Raw genomic sequence first — 13,138 nt, 5'->3', positions numbered from 1 at the left:
TTCAAAATATTTTTTAGAAATACTCTCATAATGAATTTTCTGTTGAAATGCCCATGTCTAGGTATTTGGATTAGTTTTATTCTGCTGGTCTGATTTTTCTATCATTAGAATTAAATCAAATGCATTCAAAATGCAAATAAAAATAAAAATATAACCCAAACCAGAGTTTCAAAAACTGTAACAATGGGAAGTATAAATATTACTTCCACAAGATACCATTTATTAACATACCTATATCAACTTAAATAAATTATAATGAGACTTTGATTTCTTTTTTTTTTTTTTCTTTTTGGTTTTTGGGTCATACCCGGCAGCGCTCAGGTTCAGCGCTCAGGAGTTCCTCCTGGCTCTATGCTCAGAAATTGCTCCTAGCAGGCTCAGATATGGGATACTGGAATTCAAACCACCGTCCCTCTGCATGCAAGGCAAATGCCCTACCTCCATGCTATCTCTCCGGCTCCAAGAGACTTTGATTTCTTAACTAGAATGTTCAAGTTTATATGACCAGTAAGTTCAAGCAGATTATTGTGAGCTTACACCAAATCAAGTTACTCAACAACTCACATATTTTTTTATATTATGAACATCCAAAAACTAAAATACAGCAATATTCAACCTGGAAAATAAAAGTAAAATTACCTTATTTCTGAAGACCCCAAGTTTTATGTCAAAATACAAGCTTTCAATGCAATCAATATGTCTTAAAAGCACTTAAGTTTGACATAGAACAAAGTGTTAGGTAAAGAGATCAAGGCAATTTTGTTCTGTTCTAAAAATTTGCTCTAATCTGTTTTGGCAGCTGCCACTACCATGGCTTTCAAATTTCAGCTATTTTGTGGATGTAAGAATCAAAATGACCATCTTAACCAAACTACCATATAGATTCAATACAATCCCTACCCAAATTCAGGCAACATTCTTCAAGGACTTAGAACTCTCAATTAAAAAGTTTGTGTGGAACCATAAAAGACCCCAAATAACCAAAACCATTGAAAAATAGAAAACTGATGAAACTACGCCTGCCCAGTGGGGCTCGACTGTGAAAAATTGTGAGTGCTGCCTGTGTGTGTCTGTCTACTATCCTGTTGCGTGAACTTCTTGGAGTGTGCCGAAAAGAGGCTCCAGAAAACTCGCTCTCCCAGAGGCCAATTCTAGGGCAGGAACGCCAAGAAACTGCTCCATAACGTGAAAACCGGCTATAAACAGTACTTTGCAGAAGCCAGGTCCCATATATGTCACATCAGACTGGGAAAATCCACGAAACTATGCCTGCCCAGTGGGGCCCGACTATGAAAAATTGTGAGTGCTGCCTGTGTGTGTCTGTCTACTGTCCTCTTGCATGAACCTCTTGGGAGTGGGCCGAAAAGAGGCTCCAGAAGAGCAATGCTCCGCTTCGCTACAACGCCTTACGCTCTTTCTAAGAAAAGAACACCATCACAACAAGAAGAAAAAAATCACACTAAGAACTGTGCTGGATCACTGAAGCCCAGCATTTCTCTCCGGACTGTCTTCTCTGCTGCGTGCTCAGGCCTAAGATTTGATCCTGTGTGAGGCTTCATCCACGGAGGACTCCCCTCCCTTAGAGGCAAGTCGGCCCATCCAGAAAGGGCAGAGCCAGAGGAGTGCGCTGCCTGCATCATTTAGCCAATAAATACCACAACACGTAGAAAAACCCACAATACAAGTGTGACAATGCTGAAACAACGCAGGCCAGCATCAGACATAAGAGAATGAAGATGACAATTCTGAGGACCAGATAATGACCAACCAACTAATCAACCTCTCAGATAAGGACTTTAGACTAGAAATATGGAAGATGCTCAACGAACTCAAAGAAACAAGGGATTGAGTTGAACAGAACACTAATAAGAACCAAGAAAATATGAAGACAGAAATCACAAACCTCCAAACTGAAATAACATGTCAACTAACAGGCCTGAAAAACTAAGTAAACGAAGTGAATGACAAAATGGATAAGCTCTGGGACAGGGTATCAGAAGCTGAGAATAGTCTTGGTGCTGTGGAAGATGAGATACATAACAATTCCATATAAAACTCTCAGCAAGATGGGAATGGAAGGAACCTTTCTCAATATAGTTAAGGCCATCTACCACAAGCCAGTGGCAAATATTATCCTCAATGGAGAAAAACTAAAAGCCTTCCCTCTAAATTCTGGCACAAAACAAGGCTGTCCTCTCTCACCACTCCTATTCAACATAGCATTGGAAGTACTCGCTATAGTGATTAGGCAAGAAAAAGATATCAAGGGAATCCAGATAGAAAAGGAAGAAGTCAAGCTCTCACTGTTTGCAGATGACATGATACTCTACTTAGAAAACCCTAAAGACTCTACCAAAAAGCTTCTAGAAACAATAGACTCATATAGCAAGGCGGCAGGCTACAAAATTAACACACAAAAAGCAATGGCCTTTCTATACACCAATACTAATAAGGAAGAAATGGACATTAAGAAAACAACCCCATTCACAATAGTGCCACACAAACTCAAATATCTTGGAATCAACTTGACTAAAAATGGGAAGGACCTATACAAAGAAAACTATAAAACTCTGCTCCAAGAAATAAGAGAGGACACGCGGAAATGAAAACACATACCCTGCTCATGGATTGGCAGGATTAACATCATCAAAATGGCAATACTCCCCAAGGCATTATACAGATTTAATGCTATCCCTCTAAAGATACCCATGACATTCTTCAAAGAAGTGAATCAGGCACTTTTGAAATTCGTTTGGAACAATAAACACCCTCGAATAGCTAAAGCAATCATTGGGAAAAAGAATATGGGAGGAATTACTTTCCCCAACTTTAAACTTTACTACAAAGCAATAGTTATCAAAACAGCATGGTATTGGAATAAGGACAGACCCTCAGATCAGTGGAATAGGCTTGAATACTCAGAAAATGTTCCCCAGACATACAATCACCTAATTTTTGATAAAGGAGCAGGAAATCCTAAATGGAGCAAAGAAAGCCTCTTCAACAAGTGGTGTTGGCACTACTGGCTAGCCACTTGCAAAAAATTGAACTTAGACCCCCAGCTAACATCATGTACGAAGGTAAAATCCAAATGGATTAAAGACCTTGATATCAGACCCAAAACCATAAGATATATAGAACAACACGTAGGCAAAACACTCCAGAACATTGAGACTACAGGCATCTTCAAGGAGGAAACTGCACTCTCCAAGCAAGTGAAAGCAGAGATTAACAGATGGGAATATATTAAGCTGAGAAGCTTTTGCACCTCAAAGGAAATAGTGCCCAGGATACAAGAGCCACCCACTGAGTGGGAGAAACTGTTCACCCAATACCCATCAGATAAGGGGCTAATCTCCAAAATATACAAGGCACTGACAGAACTTTACAAGAAAAAAACATCTAATCCCATCAAAAATGGGGAGAAGAAATGAACACACACTTTGACAAAGAAGAAATACAAATGGCCAAAAGACACATGAAAAAATGCTCCACATCACTAATCATCAGGGAGATGCAAATCAAAAGTATGAGGTACTACCTCACACCACAAAGAATGGCACACATCACAAAGAATGAGAACAAACAGTGTTGGCGGGGATGTGGAGAAAAAGGAACTCTTATCCGCTGCTGGTGGGAATGCCATCTAGTTCAACCTTTATGGAAAGTGATATGGAGATTCCTCCAAAAACTGGAAATCGAGCTCCCATACGATCCAGCTATACCACTCATAGGAATATAACCTAGGAACACAAAAATACAATACAAAAACCCCTTCCTTACACCTATATTTATTGCAGCACTATTTACCATAGCAAGACTCTGGAAACAACCAAGATGCCCTTCAACAGACGAATGGCTAAAGAAACTATGGTACATATACACAATGGAATATTATGCAGCTGTCAGGAGAGATGAAGTCATGAAATTTTCCTATACATGGATGTACACGGAATCTATTATGCTGAGTGAAATAAGTCAGAGAGAGAGAGAAAAATGCAGAATGGTCTCACTCATCTATGGGTTTTAAGAAAAATGAAAGACATTCTTGCAATAATAATTTTCAGACACAAAAGAGAAAAGAGCTGAAGTTCCAGCTCACCTCAGGAAGCTCACCACAAAAAGTGATGAGTTTAGTTAGAGAAATAACTACATTTTGAACTAATAATGAGAATGTATGAGGGAAATGGAGAGCCTGTTTAGAGTACAGGCGGGGGTTGGGTGGGGAGGAGGGAGATTTGGGACATTGATGATGGGAATGTTGCACTGGTGATGGGTGGTGTTCTTTACATGACTGAAACCCAAACACAATCATGTATGTAATCAAGGTGTTTAAAATATAAAAAAAAAACGCTGAAATAAAAACTAGAGATGCTTTGTCAAGTTTTGAGAATCTAAATTAAAGACTTTTTAATGAAATTTGGAATATTTTGTTTCTTCCTTAATAATTATAGAATAAAGCTACTTACTTTTCAAAAAAAATAGAAAACTGGGAGGCATCTCATTACTATATTTGAAGGTGGAGGTGTTTCTTTTTAAATAGCCCAGCTCCCTAGACAAAAAAAAATTTAATTATCTAATGATTATAAAATAACCATGTTGGTTTCACAAACCAGCATATAATTGTCCCAAAATACAAGATTAAGGTCTATGCCAGTATAAGAATGAAAACATCATAATTTTATAAAAAAAAAAAGAAGAAGAAGAAGAAGAAGAAGAAGAAGAAGAAGAAGAAGAAGAAGAAGAAGAAAAGAAGAAGAAGAAGAAGAAGAAGAAGAAGAAGAAGAAGAAGAAGAAGAAGAAGAAGAAGAAGAAGAAGAAGAAGAAGAAGAAGAAGAAGAAGAAGAAGAAGAAGAAGAAGAAGAAGAAGAAGAACTTGGACAAAAGTGTTCTCAGGCACAAAGCGGTAGTTTTCTACCATGTCAAAATCTTGGCTTAAAAATCACCAAAGGTGGGGCCGGAGCAGTGCAGCAGTAGGGTGTTTGCCTTGCACTCGGTTGACCCAAGACAGACCTCGGTTTGATCCCTGGCATCCCATATAGTCCCCCCAGCCAAGAGCAATTTCTGAGCACATAGCCAGGAGTAACCCCTGTGTATCACTTAGTGTTCCCCCCAAAGGGGGAAAAAAAAAAACAGAAAAAATCACCAAAGGAGGGCAGGAGTGATAGCATAGTGGTAGGTCATTTGCCTTGCATGCAGTCAACTCAGGACAGACCGGGTTCAATCCCCAGCATCCCATATGGTCTCCCAAACCTGCCAGGAGTAACCCCTGAGCAGCACAAACAATAAAATCACTAAAGGTTTTTTGACACACTGACTTTTCTTTGCTGTAAGTTTCTATTTTCCTAAGTCCCAAGTTAAGAAAAAATAGTCCATTAGTTATCCTTGGTTGAAGTTCTAACTACAGAGGCAAAAAGATCCTTTAAAAAAGTGTATTTTTTAATTTTCAGAGACAAAAGAGAGGAGGACTGAAAGTTCCAGCTCACCTCATAAAGCTCACCACAAGGAGTGATGAGTTTAGTTAGAGAAATAACTACATTGAGAACTATTCTAACAATGAGAATGAATGAGGAAAGTAGAAAGCCTGTCTAGAGTACAGGCGGGGGTGGGGTGGAGGGAGTTTTGGGATACTGGTGATGGGAATGTTGCACTGGTGAAGGGGGGTGTTCTTTACATGACTGAAACCCAATCATAATCATGTTTGTAATCAAGATGTTTAAATAAAATATTATTTTAAAAAAGTGTATTTTTAAAAATGGTATAGAAACCAAGACAAAAGAGCACGTCTTTGGCAATATGGTCGATTATTTTATAGATAACTCCAGTGGTTGTTGTTTTTTTTTAAAATAAACAAATGGGGAAGAAATTAACAATGGGATGAACTAAGTTTACCCATTACTTGTCTCTAGGCTCCTGAGACTTTTATGTCTGAACAGAACTGCCAGCGTTTACTTGCTTTTAAATTGGCATGTACACTGATGCCTATTTTCACATACATGGTTTCATAATACTGATAGGATCTGCATTTGCTAACTGAATAAAATTTCTCTAATAACAGCAGTAGAAATGGACCTAGATATGGTCTTATGAGCACTGTATTAACATAAAAAGGCTGAGGTTTGTGATCTTTAAAAAAGAAAAAAGTTGTGCATATTTTTTTGTAACGTCCTCTCAGCATTTTAGGGGACTCCAACATTTAACAGGCCCATTTTGGTTAGTTTAAATGCTATATAAAATATTCTTTCACCTTCCTACATGACTTTTAATAGTCCTTTTTTTTTCCTGAGGGAATTTCGTCTGTGCTTTTCAACAATCACAAAAGAGCTCGATTGTTAGATGACAGATTGTTGACACCCAACTTGACTCAGCCAACCATCAGAGGCGTGTTTTTAGTTCATCTGAACACCAAAATTATATTGATGCAAGCACAGGTAGAACTTAAGCTCTCCTATTTTAATAAAGTTACATCTGTAGGGGGGAATGCTCAGATTGCTGTATATTAAAGCTAACGTTGAAAAGTTGGTTTGCTTTTCTTTAGTCCTTCTTATGCTAACAATGATAATAACAGGCTTCCTCAAGCACTGTAGCACTTTGCTGATTATTCTAGATATATTACTTGACTTTTGGTTCAACAAATATGAGACACATTCTATGCTTTGGAACCTGGAGAGAACAAAGATGTGTCTGAGAAGCTTAAAAGTCAGAATGATGTGAGCAACCAGCAGTGTTAACCTATGAGAGTGGGGAAGAAAAAAGTTTTCTGCCTGAATGGTTCACAATGTCTCATCTAAATTCAAGATAACTACTATTGAGCCACTCCACTTAAAAAAAAATAAAAAGGCAAGCCAAACAGAAACTAGAGTTACCTCATGTGCAAGTGTTTGGCATAAAGCATGGCATGGCCCTCTGGTCCTTTAGGAGGCCCAGTACAGCTAAGGGGGAACACAAAGGCAAGGAGCCACATGGTCTGGTGGAAAGAGACAATGACAGAGACTTGCCTTCATAAAATATGCACAACTTTTTTCTTTTTTAAAGATCACAAACCTCAGCCTTTTTATGTTAATACAGTGCTCATAAGACCATATCTAGGTCCATTTCTACTGGTGTTATTAGAGAAGTGGGAGACAGATAATTCTCAACAGGGGATGATTTGATTGGCTGTGTTTTAAAACTCTAACACTGAAAACAATCTGGAGGAGAAATCAGAGGCCAAAGAAATTCAGAGCAGGACATTTCAATTTAGAGAACATTTAAAGAGCTATTGAAGGGTACAATGAAAGCAGCAATGGTGAAAATGCAGAGTTGAAACAGACAGTTCCAAATGAGAACTAATAGGATTTAGGGGCTGAAGGAAGCAGATCAGCAGGAGTCAAAAATGATTCCAAATTTCTAGTTTGGATGACCGAGTGCATTAAGTCGGAATTACTGGGCCAGGAAACAAAAAAAGAGATGCAAGGCCTTCTCTACCAGGTAAATGCCCTTAGCAAGTTGACAAAATAGACCCAAAGTTCAGAAGATGCTTAGGCAGAGAAAGAACTGTGCTAGGTGATATGTGCTTGTTTGCATTCAGATAATGTAACTGTGTGTCTGTGAGAAAGGCAGATTCTAATAAAAATAAGCCTTTTGGAATTGGACATAACATATGGATACACATATCCACATACCACAGCGTCAAAAGGGAAAGGAGAGGCCGGAGAGTGGCGCAGTGGTAGGGTGTTTGCCTTGACGTGTCTAACCTAAGAAGGACCACATGGTCCCATATGGTCCCCCAAGCCAGGAGCGATTCCTGAGCACAGGGTGTGGCCCCAAAACCAAAAAACAAAAGGGGGAAGGGGGAAGAGGAGGAAGAGTAAGATTGAGAAGCAAAATGCCTGGCCTAGACACTGGGGTGGAGGTGGGAATGGGGAGAAGGGAATGAGAGGGAAATGAGGGACACTGGTGACAGGAAGGATGCACTGGTCTAGGATGTTGTGCAATGTATGACTGAAAGCCAACAATGAACAATTTTGTAATTTTGGTGCTTAAATAAAGCAATAAATTAAAAAATAAAAAGAGGAAAAGCTGAGTGACTTTGTGCAAAGTTTTCTCATAAGCTTTTGATATAATGTCATCCGGAATCACAGGAGGCCCAGTAGAGGTAAGGGGGAGCACAAAGGCAGGGAGCCACATGGTCCAGCAGAAAGAGACATGAGTGACAAATTGTAGAAACTGAACTTACTTCTCGTAAATATGGAAGAGAAAATTATGTTTTGCATGACCTGCAATGTCTGAGTGAGATACTTTTAAAACATAAAGAAGAAATGAAATTTCAGAATGCAAAAGCAAGAACTCTTTGTGGCCCAAAGTTTAAAAAAAAAAAAAAGACATAGCAGGAGACCACTGACTACAAAGCTAGAGGCCTGTAAAGATGTAGCTGGTAGTTCATTTCTGTAGGTACATGGCAAAAAAACTATGAGACTGAAACTAGGTTTGGGGTTCAGCCTCACCCACCTATGGTAGAAAATAATAAACTAACATTCACTGCACTTAGATATTTCGGGGATAAGTTGTTTGCCTTGCATAAAGGTGACCCCAGTTTGATTCGTTGCATTGCATAAGGTCCCCTGAATATCACCTGAGCACATAGTAAGCCCTCAGTATCACCAGATGTCTCCAAAATCACAAAACAGAAAAAAAAAAAAGAAATAGGAGAACTTCAACCAGAATATATCTAGAGCAATGGGAATAAATATAAATAGATAAACAGAATATACTGCAGGAGATAGTAAACACTTTGGACAACAGCAGATAGAAAGGTTCCATTTAAGTTTAGATGTTTTGCAAATGGGACAGAAAACTGGAGGTGGGAGGGGGGCAGAAAAAACAATGTCCAAAGAAGATGATGGCTGAGATTTTTCTCTTATTGAGAAAATCTTCAGCCATAGAAGATGAAAGATGAAAAATATTCAGTGAAAGATTACACTGAAGCCAATAAGGAAACATTCAATGACTTTGTCTAAATATATTACAATGAAATTGAGGAACTTTCAAGGAAATAAAGAAAAAATTATAGCCACTGGTTTTATTCTCCAACCACATAAGCCTTTTAAGGAAAGGCTTACATTAGGAAACTGGAATTTTAAGTGGATTCTGGCAGCAATGCAACATTAAATAGAAGAAACCAGAAAAATGAGGGCAGAAAAATCAATTAAACTACAAAATGCCCTTATGAAGATTTCAGTCTACAAAAAACGTTGGCTTATACATATTTGTCTTACCTTCTTCTAAAACAATAGTGCACTTAAGAAAGACAATCATCTAAATATTTGATCATTTTTCTAACTGGACTGCTTTTAAGCATATAAAAAAAATATATTCTTTTCATGTCTGGCCCCCCACCTCCTCACAAAGCAAAATCAAAACAATCTTTTCTATTAACCAGTGGTATATTTGATATAATGTAAGAAAATTTAAAATTATGTTGAATTGACCAAGACAATAATTAAATACACACAACATTTAAGTTTGCAGTTAAATATATTTAAAATCAAGATAGAAGGAAAAATTTTAAAAATTAGAATAGGACATACTTCATTTCTGCATTACCTGCATCCCAATTGTAATGTATAATTTTTTCTTTTAATTTTAATTTTTTCTCACTTTATGCATTCCTTCTTTCCCATTTTATCCTCTTTCATATTCCCTAAATATAATTACTCTGGGGGCTGGAGAGATAGCACAGGAATAAAGAAGCTTGCCTTGTTTACAGCCAATTATGTTTACATTTCATATGGTACCATGAGTACCTTTAAGAATGATCCCTGATTGGGCCGGAGAGATAGCATGGAGGTAAGGCGTTTGCCTTTCATGCAGGAGGTCATCGGTTCGAATCCCGGCGTCCCATATGGTCCCCCGTGCCTGCCAGGAACAATTTCTGAGCCTGGAGCCAGGAATAATCTCTGAGCACTGCCGGGTGTGACCCAAAAACCACAAAAAAAAAAAAAAAAAGAATGATCCCTGATTGGGGTCAGAGAGATAGCACGTGGTAGAGCATTTGCCTTGCATGCAGCCTACCCAGGACGGACCAAGGTTTGATTTCTGGCATCTCATGTGGTCCCCCAAGCCTGACAGGATTTCTGAGCTCGGAGCCAGGAGTAATCCTTGAGTGCTGCCTGGTGTGGCAAAAAAAAATAAATAAATAAAATAAAAATCCCTGAGCACAAATCCAGGAATAAGCCCTGAGTACTGTAATGGGGAGTGACCTAGCCCCCACAAGTGTGCTTTGCTTCCAAAAAAATCAAGAAATGGCAGAGGAAAAAGACATTAAGCTTAAATCAGGAAAAGCTTTTATATAACTTCAAAATGTAGGTGCACATTATTAGAAATTGATTGCACATAATAGGCAACCCATTGCTGTCACACTAACATTACTTCATAGCAAAACTAAAGTATGTTTTAATGCACATGCCAATTGCTTGGTATTTTTTTTATTAAACTGGTTATTTTACAAATCTGGATTTAATATTTTTATATTATTGAAAGTCCTTTTTTAAGAACCCCAAAATCTTATAAAACCTGCTGTCTATGCACATAGTCTGATGGTACGAGCTTAACCTACTCATATAGGCTACCAAGGCTGTTCTGACATGAGTTCAATTTGACATAGACAGCTTGCTTGTGGTTATTATAATGAAATATAACATTAAAGAGCTAGAAATAAAAATGACTACAATCTCTGAAACAGGGAACTCATTTACCAATTCAATAACAGTATAAGGAAAATACTAAGGTAATGTTTTAAGTATCTGGTATTTCATCTTAATTTCTTTAACTTTAAGCCTAGTGAGTATTTTTAATTCCTTCTCTGTTTATTACTATATTAGACAATGAAGAAAGAACATCATAATAGGTATTGATTAATAAATTAATATTTAAACATATCTTCTGAATATCACCTGATATATTTCAAATGTGCATTAATAGTACTTATTGCCAATAATCAAAAGCTTTTTTTATGTTTTGTTTTATTTGGACCACACCAGGTGACGCTCAGGAGTTACTCCTGGCTATGTGCTCAGAAATCACTCCTGACTTGGGGGACTATATGGGACACCAGGGGATCGAACTATGGTTTGTCCTAAGCTAGCACCAGCAAGGAAGATGCCTTACTGCTCTGTGCCACAGCTCCAGCCCCAATAATTGAAAGCTTTCTAAAAAAACTGGGGGACAAAAGCAATAGTATACTGGGTAAGGAGCTTGCCTTGCATACAGGCAAACACAGGTTTGATCCTTAGCATCATATATGATCCCCCAAGACTGTCAGGAGTATTTTCCTGGGTGCAGAGCCAGAAGTAAGCTAAATGAGAACCCAAAACTAATAATAACAATAACAACAGTAATAATAAGGGACTTAATGAAATGTTAGCATAAGGAAAGTTTAACATTTGAAAACAAGAACTGTACAAGAAACTGTACAAATGCAAATCCTTATAAAATGTAATAGCAAAATCATATTTAGACAAAGTACTAGTTATATTCATCCTGGCTAGAAATAGAGATTGAAAGGAAAACATTAGGTAAGTTCGATTTCTTTAAAAAAAAAAAAAAAAAGACCTTCAGAGAGAAAGTATATGGAGAATATATGTCTTTAAAGAGAAAAATGAAGACGCTAGGAATCTTCCAAGAAATAAATTTATAGGGATAGGAGTAAGGATGACTACCTGGGAGAGGAGAAGGTAACAATGGCTCAGAGCAAATAGGAAAAATGAGGTTCAAAGTGATATAAAAAAAAAGGACAGAGTAGAGGGCCCTAAAGCTCAGTGAAGAAAGCTTTGGATTAAATTTCAAGCCTTTAAAGATAACAGATCATTTATGAATAAGGGGGAAAGATGATGAGATAAGTAGGACCTGGGTATGCTTTAAAGCATGGGTCTCAAACTCAATTTACCTGGGGGTCGCAGGAGACAGTCGGGGTGAGGCAGGGCCGCATAAGGGATTTTGCTTACCGAATATTCACAATAAAAAATCGCAAAAAATCGCATTAAACATTTGCATACCCCGAACTGAACTGCTCGGGGTATGCGAATGTTTAATGCGATTTTCTGCGATTTTTTTTCTTACTAATGCGATTTTTTATTGCAATTATTTGGTAAGCGAATAATCGCGAATACTGCAATATTTGAAGGCCCAGCCACGGGCCATAAAATGTTGTACGGAGGGCCGCGAGTTTGAGACCTTCTGCTTTAAAGGGTGGAAGTGACCACCTGAAAGCCAAACCAACCTTCTACATGTTTTTTGGTCAATTTTACTAAAATTTTCTGAGTTAAAAAGTGAGTACACAGACCCAAATATGACTGACTCTTCACAGAAAGTCTGGTGGCCCACTTTAAGTATGAATTAAGAGACAAAGTTAGGAAGGTAATCAAAGAATAAAAACCCAATGAAAATTATTAAGTAAAAAAAGGGGGGTCAGAAGGACAGTACAGAGGTAGGGCATTTGCCTTGCACACAGCCAACTCAGGTCAGATCCCTGGTATCCCATATGCTCCCCTGAGCCCACCAAGAATAAATTCTGAGCACAAAGCCAGGAGTAACCTCTGAGTACTTTCCAAAACTACTTCATATGATTTATGCCAACTAGCACAATCATCTTGTTACACAGATATCATTATCATTAAGACACAAACATCAAAGACCCACAGTCAACTCCTTACAAAGCAGTCATGTTCATATGAAATGCACATAAATAAATAATTCTTTTTTTAATTAATCATTCTATCCTTTATCTAAGTGTCAAAAATTGTATAAGCATCAGGTTCCACAAAACCTTCACCTGCTTCTAGACTCTATTCCATTTCATCAGAGAAGTCAAATAATTTGCCAAATTACTGGTCTATGCATAGATGAAGATTTGAAGCCAGGGGGCTGAAAAGAGAATACAGCACAGGTATTCTACTAACAGTGCTCAAGGGACTATTTGCTGACCACCAAGACAAGTGCCTTAACCTTTGAATGATCTCTCTGACCCTAAGAATATATCTGATTTCCAACCATTCATTCCTATCTCAGCAAGTTGTTCTTATTTCCTATTCTGGCTATTTTCCTCTTTACTTCCACTGACAGATTCCTAGAAGGCTCTTTTCAATTTCCAACCTTCAAT

Source organism: Suncus etruscus, chromosome 19, assembly GCF_024139225.1.
Source record: "Suncus etruscus isolate mSunEtr1 chromosome 19, mSunEtr1.pri.cur, whole genome shotgun sequence".
NCBI classification, from domain to species: domain Eukaryota; kingdom Metazoa; phylum Chordata; class Mammalia; order Eulipotyphla; family Soricidae; genus Suncus; species Suncus etruscus.
This window is presented reverse-complemented; position numbering follows the sequence as displayed.